We start from the raw sequence: 12,026 nt of genomic DNA, 5'->3' as shown, positions 1-12,026 counted from the left end.
ACAAGGTTATCGAATGAAGAACACAATTTAAAATTGACAGAAAATGAAGAATCGGTTGCTTTTAACGCCCTATTTAAAAGATGCTTCAAATGAAATTTTGCTCCTCATTTATCTAAATCATGCAAATTTAAATGTCAAATATATTTGCCTGAAGAAAAAATATGTTTCAAGTATAATAGCTCATCACATTTAGTAAAAGAATGCAAGAGTTCGACATAAAAATGTAATGTATGTAAAAAAAATAATCCCTTTGATAAACATTATAATTTTCGTTAAACAAACAAGAAACAAGATTAAGCTCGTTTTTAACTTTAAATAAATATTCTAATTTTTCGGAAGTTTGGATAGCTGATTTTGGATCTTCTTCTCATATGGTAAACAGTTACAGTGCTTTAAAAATACCCAAAAACAAAGTTCGACAGAAATTGGTTTGGCGAAGAAATCTGAAGTTACCAAAGCTGAATGTAAAGTAACTATTGCATTTGAAAAATGCATTTTGAAAAATGTGCTGTATGTTCCACATTTGAGTAAACATTTGTTGACGGTTAATACCATAACAGAAAATGATGGCGTAGTAAAATTTGTTTCATATAAGGTAAGAATTTCTAAAGAAGGAAATGTTATTTTAGAACATAAAAAGAATATTAAAAGTAAAGATACAATGTAAAAAGAAATGTTATTTTAGAATATAAAAAGAATATTAAAAGTAAAGATACAATGTAAAAAGAAATGTTATTTTAGAAGGTAAAAAGTATAATTCTGGGCTATAAGAAGTTAAACTAAATGAATGAAAAGGCTAGTCACCAATGAATAAACTAAATGAATGAAAGAATGCACTAGTCACCAATGAATAAAATAATGCAAATTCCTGGCATAGAAAAATAGGGCATTTAAACACTGATAGTATAAAGAAATTAGTTAGTCACTCAACCGGTATGAATTTGAAAATAAAATGAAATTAAGAATATTTCTTCTCTTTGTAATGTATGTGTAAAAGTGAAACTAGCTAGACGTCCATTTTCAAGTGAGCGTACTAGAGCAACTAGGCCATTAGAGTTAATACACACGCATGTCTGTGGACCAATAGAACATAACGCATGGGATTTGAAGAAATATTTTTTAACATTTTTAGGTGATTTCACACATTTTTTGATGGTTTATCCAATTAAAAATAAATATGATGTAGCAAGAAATTTGAAGAACTATGCTAAGGAAATGGAAGTAAAATGGTTGTTGAGAAGAAGAGAAAGAAAAAATTCGCTATGATATTAGAGAATATATTTCAAATTAATTTAAAAACTAGAGGAAATCAAAGGGAATAGTTCCAAATTACAATGTTTCATATTCTCCTCTATTAAATGGCAAGACAGAAAGCCTGAATCAAGAAATGTGGGGTGAAACTCTTTTGACTGAAGCATATTTGTTGAAGTTAAATCGAAGTCCATAAAATGAATTAAATTCAACTCCAGCTAAAATACGGTATCAGAAAAAGCCTCATTTATCAAAAATAAAAACATTTGGTAATAAGGTCTTTTCAAAAAATCTTAGACACTTGACTTAAGTTAAAGACACTTGAGAGCTAAAGTATAAAACTCGTGTTTGTTGGTTATGCACCAAATGGTTTTAGATTATGGGATAAAGAAAACAGAAAAATAAGAATTTCAAGATATGCTGTATTTAGCGAACATGAGCAGATAGGCAATTCAAAAATTGAGGAAATTTAATTTGATGATTATACATAAATTGTACAAATATTTTCTGAAGAAACTAAAAAAGAATGTGTGGAAGACTCGGAATCTTTAAGGGACGAATTTAATTCTGAACTTCAGAAGAAAGAAGAAGAGAAAGAAAACTAACTGAAATTTTTAAAATATAATGCTCTTTTGACGCATGAAGATGCTATAGATGGACCTTAAAGCAAAGGACGGGAAGGAAGCTATTAAAGACGAAAAAGAATATTTGGAAAAACGATGAAACGTGGTCAGTTATTGAAAAAAGTGAAGCAAAAGTTCAAAGCAATAAATGGATTTTCAAAACAAAAAAAATAATAAATAAATGGAAAAATTTAGAGCTCGTTTAGTAGTAAGTGATTGCAAAAGCAAACAAAAATATTGTGCAAATTTTAGAGGAACATTTAGTCCTGTTGTAAGCTGAATAACTATAAGAATTACGTTTGGTTTAACGATAAAGAAAGTGTATCATGATGAAATTTGACATAAAAACTGCTTTTCTCTATGAAAAATTGGAGGAAGAAATGTATGAATTTCTTACGAATTGTAAGAATTTCTTGTATGAATTATATTGCATGAAGAAATTGTTGAAAAATTGTAAGTATACATGAATATGCCCGAAGGTTAAGAAGATCAAAGTAAACTATTCAAACTTCAGAAAGCATTGTTTGGTTTAAAGAAAGCTCTTTTAAATTGGAATAAAAGTTTAGAAGATTTTCTAAGCGAAAAAGACTTAAAACAAATGAAATCGAAACAGTGCATTTTCCTAAATCAAGATAAAAACATAATACTAGCCATATACGTTGATGATGAAGTTTTAATAGGTCCCAACAAAGCAGAACTTGTTAGTTTCATTGAAAACTTGCAAAAAAGAGTTAAAGATGAGACATCATGTGAAAAGCCAGATTCATTTTTTGGAATAAATTTTAAAAATAATGGAACTGAGATTTTAAAAAAATCATCAAAAAATCTGATGCAAATTTCATAATGGAAAAATTCCGAATGTAAGATGCAAAATCAACCAATACCCCGGTGATAGTTTCAAATAATAGATCAGAAGATCTTTAAAAAAATAAATTTCCCATACAGAGAAATAGTTGGTAGTCTTCTTAATCTTTCAACAAGAACAAGACCAGATGTAACTTTTGAGGTAAATATCAGACATGCTGAGAATCTTTCAAAGGAAAATATCACAAAATCATAATAGAATCTTTCAAAAGAAAATATTACAAAAGTTAAAAGAATTTTAAAATACCTAAAAGGAAGCCTGAAAGTTGTAAAATTTATTCTAAAGATGGTAATGATGAATAAATAGTGTCCTATTGGGATTCTTACTTTGCAGGAGATCCTGATAATCGCAAGCGTACCACACGTTATGCAATATTTTTCTGTGGAGGTCCAATAAGTTAGTACTCAAGAAAACAATATATAGTTGCATCACCAAGTAACGAAGCAGAATATATAGCAGCAGAATGTCGTCTCTACATTAAAACTCTAATCGAACAAATGACTGGAAATAAAAATTTCTGTAACTCTAAATATCGATAAAAAACGATATTATGAACAAACGAACCAAACATATAGATTTGAGATTTCAATTCGCATAGAAAAGGTCGATGAAGGTTTGATAAATACAAAATATTGTCCAACAGATAAGCAAATAGCTGATATTTTTACTAATGTACTTGAACCAAATAAGTGTAATAAATTTAAGGATAAATTAATAAAATAAGACTTTTTTAAGCCAAATTTGTTTTGCATAAAAGAATTGGATCAAGAATTATATAGATAAAAACTAAAATTGAACATTAACAATTGGGAAAGTGTGTTTTAATAATAATTGTTAATGTCTTTACTAAACATTTTTATATACTTTTTTATAATACATTTTTAGTTGAGTAATATGGATTAGAAACAAAATCCATGTTCTCTAAAAAAGTATAAAATAATACCTTAAAAATTAAAACGTAAAATTAACTCTACGTATGCATAAACGTATATTTGTGCTGATTTGAATGTTTTGTTTGCTAGAATCTGTACTTTGTTTGTCCTTGAACCACTGCGCCAAACAAAAATTTGACGAACTAAAATGGATACTTTCATTTAAAAACTTCATTTTTTTAAAAAAATTCCATTTTGTTTGAATATTATTGCAATTTTAAAATTTTCTTCGAATATATATATATATATATATATATATATATATATATATATATATATATATATATATATATATATATATATATATATATATATATATATATATATATATATATATATATATATATATATATATATATATACAGTTTCGTAAAATGTACATTAATCTCCCTCGAGATCTTCATTAAATAAACTCACACTTGACTGTATTATAAAAAAAGATTAAATGAAATGAAAAATAAGATTTAGAGCTTAGATGTTGCCATATAAAAATCTTAATATTTATATCGAAATTTTTGCAAATAAATAAGTCTCAAGACAGATAAAAACTGTTTCTAATTTGAACTGTTATACGAGATAAATTTATCGTATTTATCGTTTTATTGTTTCAAACATTCTGTATTCCTGAGTTTAAATATTTGTTTTTAAGTACAATTGATTATTTTTCAATTCCAAGTTATTGTTCATTTTGTTGCGTTTAGCATATTTACATAATATTCATACAAATAATAAATAACAATATATTTAATAAGCATAATCACGTATTTTTAAGAAAAAAAGTTCAACTTGAAAGGAAGAAAAAAGAAACTAAATTGAATGCGATTCAACCACGCGAAAGAGAAGTTAGTATTTATAAAAAAAAATACTTAGTTTTCACATTCTAGTTAATTTAGTCGTGTAGGTACAAAAACAAATATCACCCAGTAAAGAAGTGCAAATAATTAGACTCAGTAATGCGTATAAAGGGCACGTTTTATGTTTCTTAAGCACTTAATCTTTACACTATCAGGTAAATCAAAGCAATGATTATTTACAAAAAAAATAAATTTTTTTTTATTAATACATCATAAGGAATTGAAATGAAAAAAAATAGGGTCCCTTCATCAAAACAATACTCACAAGCTTTTAACTGCACTTAAACAAAACACACATAGTACATAACACAAACAAACTCTGATTAAACATCCTAATAACAAATAAATAGAACCTGAACTTCCGATGTCTAATTATGAAGCATGCTAACTAACTGCAATTTGTGTTTGAATTGAAAATTTAAAAAAATACTTCAACTCTTTCGCAGCAACTGTTCTGCTAGGTGAATCGCAAAAGCAAGTATAATCTGCCAAGCACGACATAAACTTTCAGGGAAATTGCTTCTTTTTTTTTTGGGGGGGGGGGTTTATAATTGTCAACAATACCTGCTTTGTCAGTCTCTTCCAAAATGTACACACTTAGGTAGTATTCGTGCAAGTAGTATTTCCAGCTGAGAATAAAAACAACTGAACATATTTAAACCAAATAGTCACTGATTAAATAAGTAATCCCAAGAAACGGAAACTGTAAGATATTACCTAACTTCATTCGCTCCAAAAAGTATACATATTAATTAACAGTCGACATGTTTCAAGCACTTCAAAAATAAGCACATATTTTCAAGACTTTGCGAACGTGAATGAGAAGAAACAAAAGTGATATGGAAGTACGTAAAGTTGCGAACGGAAAAATAAAGGTGAGATACAAAACTAGAAAAATAAAGATGAGAAAAGGAAAAGAAAATCACAATAGAAGAGAGAGAAAACGACATTAATTTCTCACCAACCCTCCATGTGGAAATGCATTTTACCCTGATGTACTCACCTATCGACTACTGTGGATATTCTTGTTCTTTTTCTCACCTTTATTTTTTAGATTTTCGTTGGCAACTTTAAGTTTTTTTATGATTTCAAATCACTTTTGTTTATTCTCAATCACGTCTGAAAAGTAGTGAAAAGGAGTGCCTATTTTTCAACGCTTGATATTTTTGAAATAAGAATTAAGCTTGTTATTTTGAATTAACGTTTGATACTGTTTGTATATTTTTAAAGTGAATGAAGTTTTCTTAACAAGTTATAGTCCCTGTTTAGTTTGAATCTGCATTCAATACTCATTTACTCTTATTTCTTGCAAGAAACCTGGAAACAAACAATAATTTTCATTATGATTTTTTAAAAAAACTGTATTAAGTCTGTCAAAACTGCGAGTAACTTAATGTTAATTAATTACTATAACCAGATTAAAATAGGAATACGTTTTAAATTTGGCGATCTTCATTAAAAATGAGTGTTGCAAAAAATATATATTTTGTTAATATATTTCCAAAAATAAATTTTAGAGAAAACTTTTCGCATTAGATATTTTTTTTCTTCTTTTAAACTTTTGAATCTAATGAAAAATGATGGTTCTACGCCGAAAATAAAATGATTAAGTGTTTTTCTTGAAAGTTATAAATTCTCAAAATTTTAATAAGTGTTATTTTTAGATGATAGTTTGTTTGCTCATAATATCTCACTCTAGATAAATATCATAGATCAGGTACAAGAGTCTAGAAGGTTTTCGATAAAGAAGTATACTTAATTTCGACAGTGTAAACATTTTTTGGAAACAAAAATTGTTTGAAGATGAAATAGTTTTGAAAAATGTAATACTTCCAAAGGAATTTCTTTTTCTCGAACACAACATATTTCATTTTTACCTCTAAAACTCTCAAACAATTTTATGTTGTTGTTGTTGTTTTTAACAAAATAAAGCAAGTTGAAAATAATAAAAATAATTTCCTTTTATTCAAACAACATTGAAAATTTCCTTCAAAATGCGAGGAGGAAGTTGTATTGTTATTAAACTCTCTTAAAGTCAAGTTAAATAAAATAAAAAAGATAATTCCAATTTATCGAATGATACTTTAAAAAATGCCTTCAATTTATTAAAAATCTTATCGACTTCAAAAAATAGTGTCTCATCAAAATTTCTGAAATTAATATCTATAAACGTGTTTTGAATTTTTCAAAACATTGTAATTGAAAATATTTGATTATAGAAAGTAATAAAAATTATATTGGCCTTATTAATCCCATTTCGTACATTTGACAGGCAATAGAGATGCCCTCTAAAAAATGTTATCACGAGATTACTGTTATTGACTGGCAAACGTGCACCCATCAGCGATCGTAAAAATAAAATTTTGCCTGTATAGCAAAATATAATTTTGAATCTAATGTACGGCCATTAAAATACAGGGCAACCCGTAAATGTTTTCCATTTAAATTATGACCATTGATTGTAAATTTACGTAATACTTATATAAAAGCTATCTTTAGTTCGGGCCTTTACATTGCTTTTTATTCTCAGGCTGCCTGCTTGTAAAATTAAATCGAACCGTTTCTAGGCAAAGTAGTGTCTGTGCTGCCATCTGTCGAGAAGTGAAAGAGTAGAGTGTTATTTTTCTCCAAAGTGGAGATGTTCAAGGTGGTACAAGAGAGATGTTCTATGGCACCAGCAGGGATCGAACCTTTAGGGTCGTAGGCAGTTGCTATAGCCATAGTGGAAAAAACGGTACCGAGAGAGTTATAAAGCTTTATATAGAGGCTAGCGACGTATAAAATTGTTTGAAATCAAAGTAATCATAAAATTAGTTTTTTTTTTTTCATTTATTTATTTGGGGAAAAAAAGTTTTGGCTATGAAACACTTTTAGTTTAGTAAGAATTCGAATGAAAAAATTGTGTTTTTATCAATTTATATTTACATCGGACCTTTTTATTTGGATCATATCTACCGATTTCAGCTCGTGAACATTAGATTAAACGAGTAAAAAGGTTAAATTTATCACAGAGGATTAAAAATATTTTGATTAATAAGTTGGTTTAATTCATTTTTTTCACTATATACTACTGATTTTCTGAAAATATTCTTTAAAAACTCATCGAAAAGCACTCTCAATGATATGTTGATTAAGTTTAGACTTGGCAACTAAGTTCACATTTTTTTTTGTTGTTTCTTTTAGATTTTAAAAATCACTTCATTTTCTCTTATCGTAAAAAGGTTGGTTTAATCACTCTTCAGTGAAATCAACTAGAGGGCTGAACGAGTTGAGTTTCTGAAGTCAAAATTTATAATTTTGATCTTGACCTACCAACCATAACAGACTTTTCTGCTATGGCATCGTTTTTCATACGCATTATAAATGTCAGGAGCAACTTTTGCTGAGTTAGAATCTTGATTAAAAATGGTATAAAAAATGCTCACTCTTTTTCAACCATTTTAATTATTTGATAATAAATATATAAACATGAACAAAAAAGTACCATCCGGTAAAACAAAACAACTTCTAAAATTATCTGAAACATTACATCAAAAACATTTGATGTCATACGAAGTGTTAAAAATAAAAATTAAAAACGAAATGGAGGAAACTTAATTGCCAACCCAATACATTAGCTCACAAACTTGTCAAGGCAACAATATAACCATAGTTCAAATCTATGCTCCAGCTGCCCTGGTTCGGTACATGTTATTTTCTACACCACTTTTATTCTTGATGCCTGTTCTTCAAACACACACAAAAACATGCTTTGTAATATTTCGTAGGACTCACTAGAATTTGTTTGATGTTACTTTGTAACGGCTTTTCATCAGTAACATATTATTTTTGAAACAAGTTTTAAAAAAAGTAACCACATAACAGACCCCTATTGAATAAACCGGCAACTTAGATCAAGAGAAGTTTCTTTTATTTATTCATTTTTCGAAGTCTAACCCAAGTACATACCAACGCAGTGTCCATTTTGTCTGATATATGATCGACTTATATAGTTCCTTGTAAGTATAAAACTTTGAGCTGTAAAAATTCAAGAACATTCAAACCATACTAAAATATATCTCAGTTTAGTATTTTGCCCGGAGTTACAACTGAAATGCAGCAGCAATACACTTTCGAAATCTGTTCGGAGGGCTCCAACTTCTTAACTTTATTTAAACCTAACCTATTCACTAAATAAGATACAGTTTTTTATTTACTTACAAGTTACCACGCAGAAATTCATTTGATGGTAAAACTAAATAGCTTACTTCGTTCCCTCGAGCGCCTTTTTGCCATTATGTTCTTTTACTTCGCTCGGTGGGCAGGGAAAAAAGAGAAGCTCTTAAAAACAGGCTGTTATCCAGTTCCTTCGATTACTGATTCCTGGAACGTCTCACACCAATCTTATTCTATCTTTACCCCCCCCCAAGCCCTTACCTGACCCACCCCTCAACATTCGCTGATATGATAGGTAATAAAAATTACACGCAGATTTGATGGCAATCCTCGACGGCCAAGATAGCTCCCGGATGGACTCATTTTTTATAGTAAAAAACAATACCCTGGAATAAAACGTAATTTGTTTTTCGGAAGAAAAAAAATGTATGGGTAAACATTCCTTTATGGTCACTCCAGTCTGCCGTTAATAAAAAGAAAGTTTTACTTCCTTTTTTCCTTCTTCCTATTCTGCATAGTAACATAAGAGGAAGGCAGAATACATGTGGTATATTGTAAATATTTATAGCGTAGCTCCGGGACTTATTTGATTCATGTTGGTTCAGGCTTTTTCGTAAAAAAATTGGAAAATACTATTTTTTCGTATGTTTTATAATGTTTTCTAGTTAAATGTTTGAATAACCATAGATCGTAAGTTTTGTTTACACGATACAATAAAGTTTATGTAGTGATGTTAGGAGTTTTGTCAGGAACTAAAATTTATTTTGCGAACATAAAAATGTTATGTCTGTATTTGATTCATGGTATTTTGTTTTATACGACAAAAAATAATCGGTATAAAAGTTTCGAATGGAATGACCTGAAAATATATCAGATGCATTTGTTATCGTTACTAGTTAAAACACAACAAAAATGCTTTTAATAAAAGAAAACTAGCGTAAAAGAAGAATGCGCTTTATACTGATGCAAGTAATTAAGGATACATAAATTAACTAATTCAAAAAAAAAAAAAAAAAAAAAAAACATTCGAATTGATATCAGTTTAGTGCCTTGTAAGTTTAATATTGACCCTGTTAACAAATTTTACTGAAATAAATTAATAAATACTGTTTTTAATAACCAATGCTATCATATGTTTTATAATTTTCGTGGTACATATTACTGACCAAAGATTTGATTTACATACAAAACTGTCAAAAAGAGCCACAATGGCTCAGTGATTAAGGTACTGAATTCTCCTTGTGAAGAACTGGGTTCGATCCCCAGTTGCGGTTTGAACCCCACCCAGCTTTTGATCTATGGATACTAGCTTGTCTGCGAATTGAAAGCAGCTTATGCGCAATGCTGAAAGCATTGGCACAATCATTACATAGGTCACAAAATTCGGAAGCTTTAACCTCCATGACTCTCTATCCGACAACGAGATGCTGTTGGAATGATTTTACTGTCAAAAAACAATAAGAATCGTGATTTAAGTAGGTATCAAATTCCTCTTCAATTTTCTAAGGAATCAGAGCTCATTCTGTTCTATATGAAATAAAGTTATTAAGTACTTTGCTGAACTTATACGAAGCCACAGGGACATAAACTAAGTTGATGTTGCCCTGATTGTGCTAATTTAGGCAACATTGCGCATCGGCTGTCCTTACTTCCAATACAAGCTAATATTTACTGATCTAAAGCGATAAATGAATCCCAGTTCTTCTAGATTAGTGTTAAGTTTCTTAATCACTTAGTCATTGCAGCTCCTAGGATAATTGGTAATAACTAAAAATGTTAACAAAGTTTAATTAGTTAATCTTAAGAAAACTATTTTATCTCGTTTATGAGTTCACTTCCTTCTAAAATAAGGAAAAAAATCGAGTTTTTTATTATTATTTGAATCATGAGGTTAAAATGAGCTATTAATATAGTTGTGAACTTGATTGGATTGAGAAAAACTATTTTTATTTTATTTTGATAAGCAGATTGCAAGCCACTTTACATAAAAATATTCCAATCTTTATTTAACTTAACTTTATGCATTTATTTTTGAAGAAATAATGCAGAAAATGTAATTTATTGAACAGTCAAATACTAGATTACACAAAAAATAAACAAACAGAAAAATCAATTGCAGAGTTATCGCGTTCAATACTTCAGTTGAGACCCAAAAGTGTTTATAATCAGTAAAACACAAACTCGATTCAACAATAAAAGCAAAATATTCTTCACTCAAAGACAAAATAGCCATTGAATAATTCATCGATAGTTGCGGGAAAGACAAATGCCAGTTAAGTATGAAATCTTTTGTTTTACGATTGGGACAATTCCTTCTTTTTTTTTCGTTCTATCCATCCCCTCTGGGGGACAAAAAACACCAAAGTAGGAAAAAAAGAACAGATAAACTCTTAGAATATCCGACGAGACTACGCGAGAAGATAAAAAAAAACAATCTTTATACATCCTACCATTGATTTAATGATTTCCGCCTACTAACACACAAACAGGCGGCCCAGGTACAAAACGTTTGCAATAGACGAGCATTAGCTATCGCAATATATCGTCTCCTACGGGGGATTAAAGTTGCAATACCACTTCATTTAGCAGAATTACGTATTGCAGTTCATCTAGTGGTGAAAAAGAAAATATATACTTCTATGTATTACGTCTAGAAAGAAGAAAAAAATTGTCTGCGGGATGTAGTTACGTTCATGTCTTTTGGGTGAAAAGGCTAGTAGAAAATTCTAGAAAAAAAAGGGGGTAAGAAAAGGTAAATGCTTCGTCAACAAGATCTGAAGTTGGTTTTGGGATGGAGATTAAATGGAATTGAACTATTGATGGGAAAAGAGACTTTCGCAAACCAAATGAACTGTTCTGTTGGGTATAAAAGTAATTTCTTGCGTAAGGACAAAATGACACATTGTTAAACAAAAATGATTATTCTTTAGATAGTGATAGAGAGCAAGAAAAGTCTGGATATTTTTTTTAAGTGAGGAGTTGTCCAAAATTACATTCCCGAGAACAATTAAGTTGTATTTATTTCAAAACTTAAAACGTATATTTCGGGATCGTATTAAGCGATGACTATAATATATTTCTTTACATTATATGACCGTAAGTTCTGATTTCAATAAGCGTCGGTGCGTGCCAAAATGTTTTTCTTCTTTGGTAAGATTTGGTTCCGTTCAAATCGTTTGACATTTTTTGTAGTGTTTAATGAGTATACTTTTATTTTAACCTAAAATTTGTGTTCATATTATTAAGTGATAAGTTGTTATTTTCAAGTTGTGATTTAAAGCTAAAATAACTTTTTTTAAATGCTAGCTATTTAATGAAGTCGAAAATGGTTGTTTTTTTGTGGAAT

This window comes from Parasteatoda tepidariorum, chromosome 3, assembly GCF_982258835.1.
Source record: "Parasteatoda tepidariorum strain Cologne lab strain chromosome 3, Ptep-v5.0, whole genome shotgun sequence".
NCBI lineage: Eukaryota > Metazoa > Arthropoda > Arachnida > Araneae > Theridiidae > Parasteatoda > Parasteatoda tepidariorum.
Note: the sequence above shows the minus strand (reverse complement) of the source record.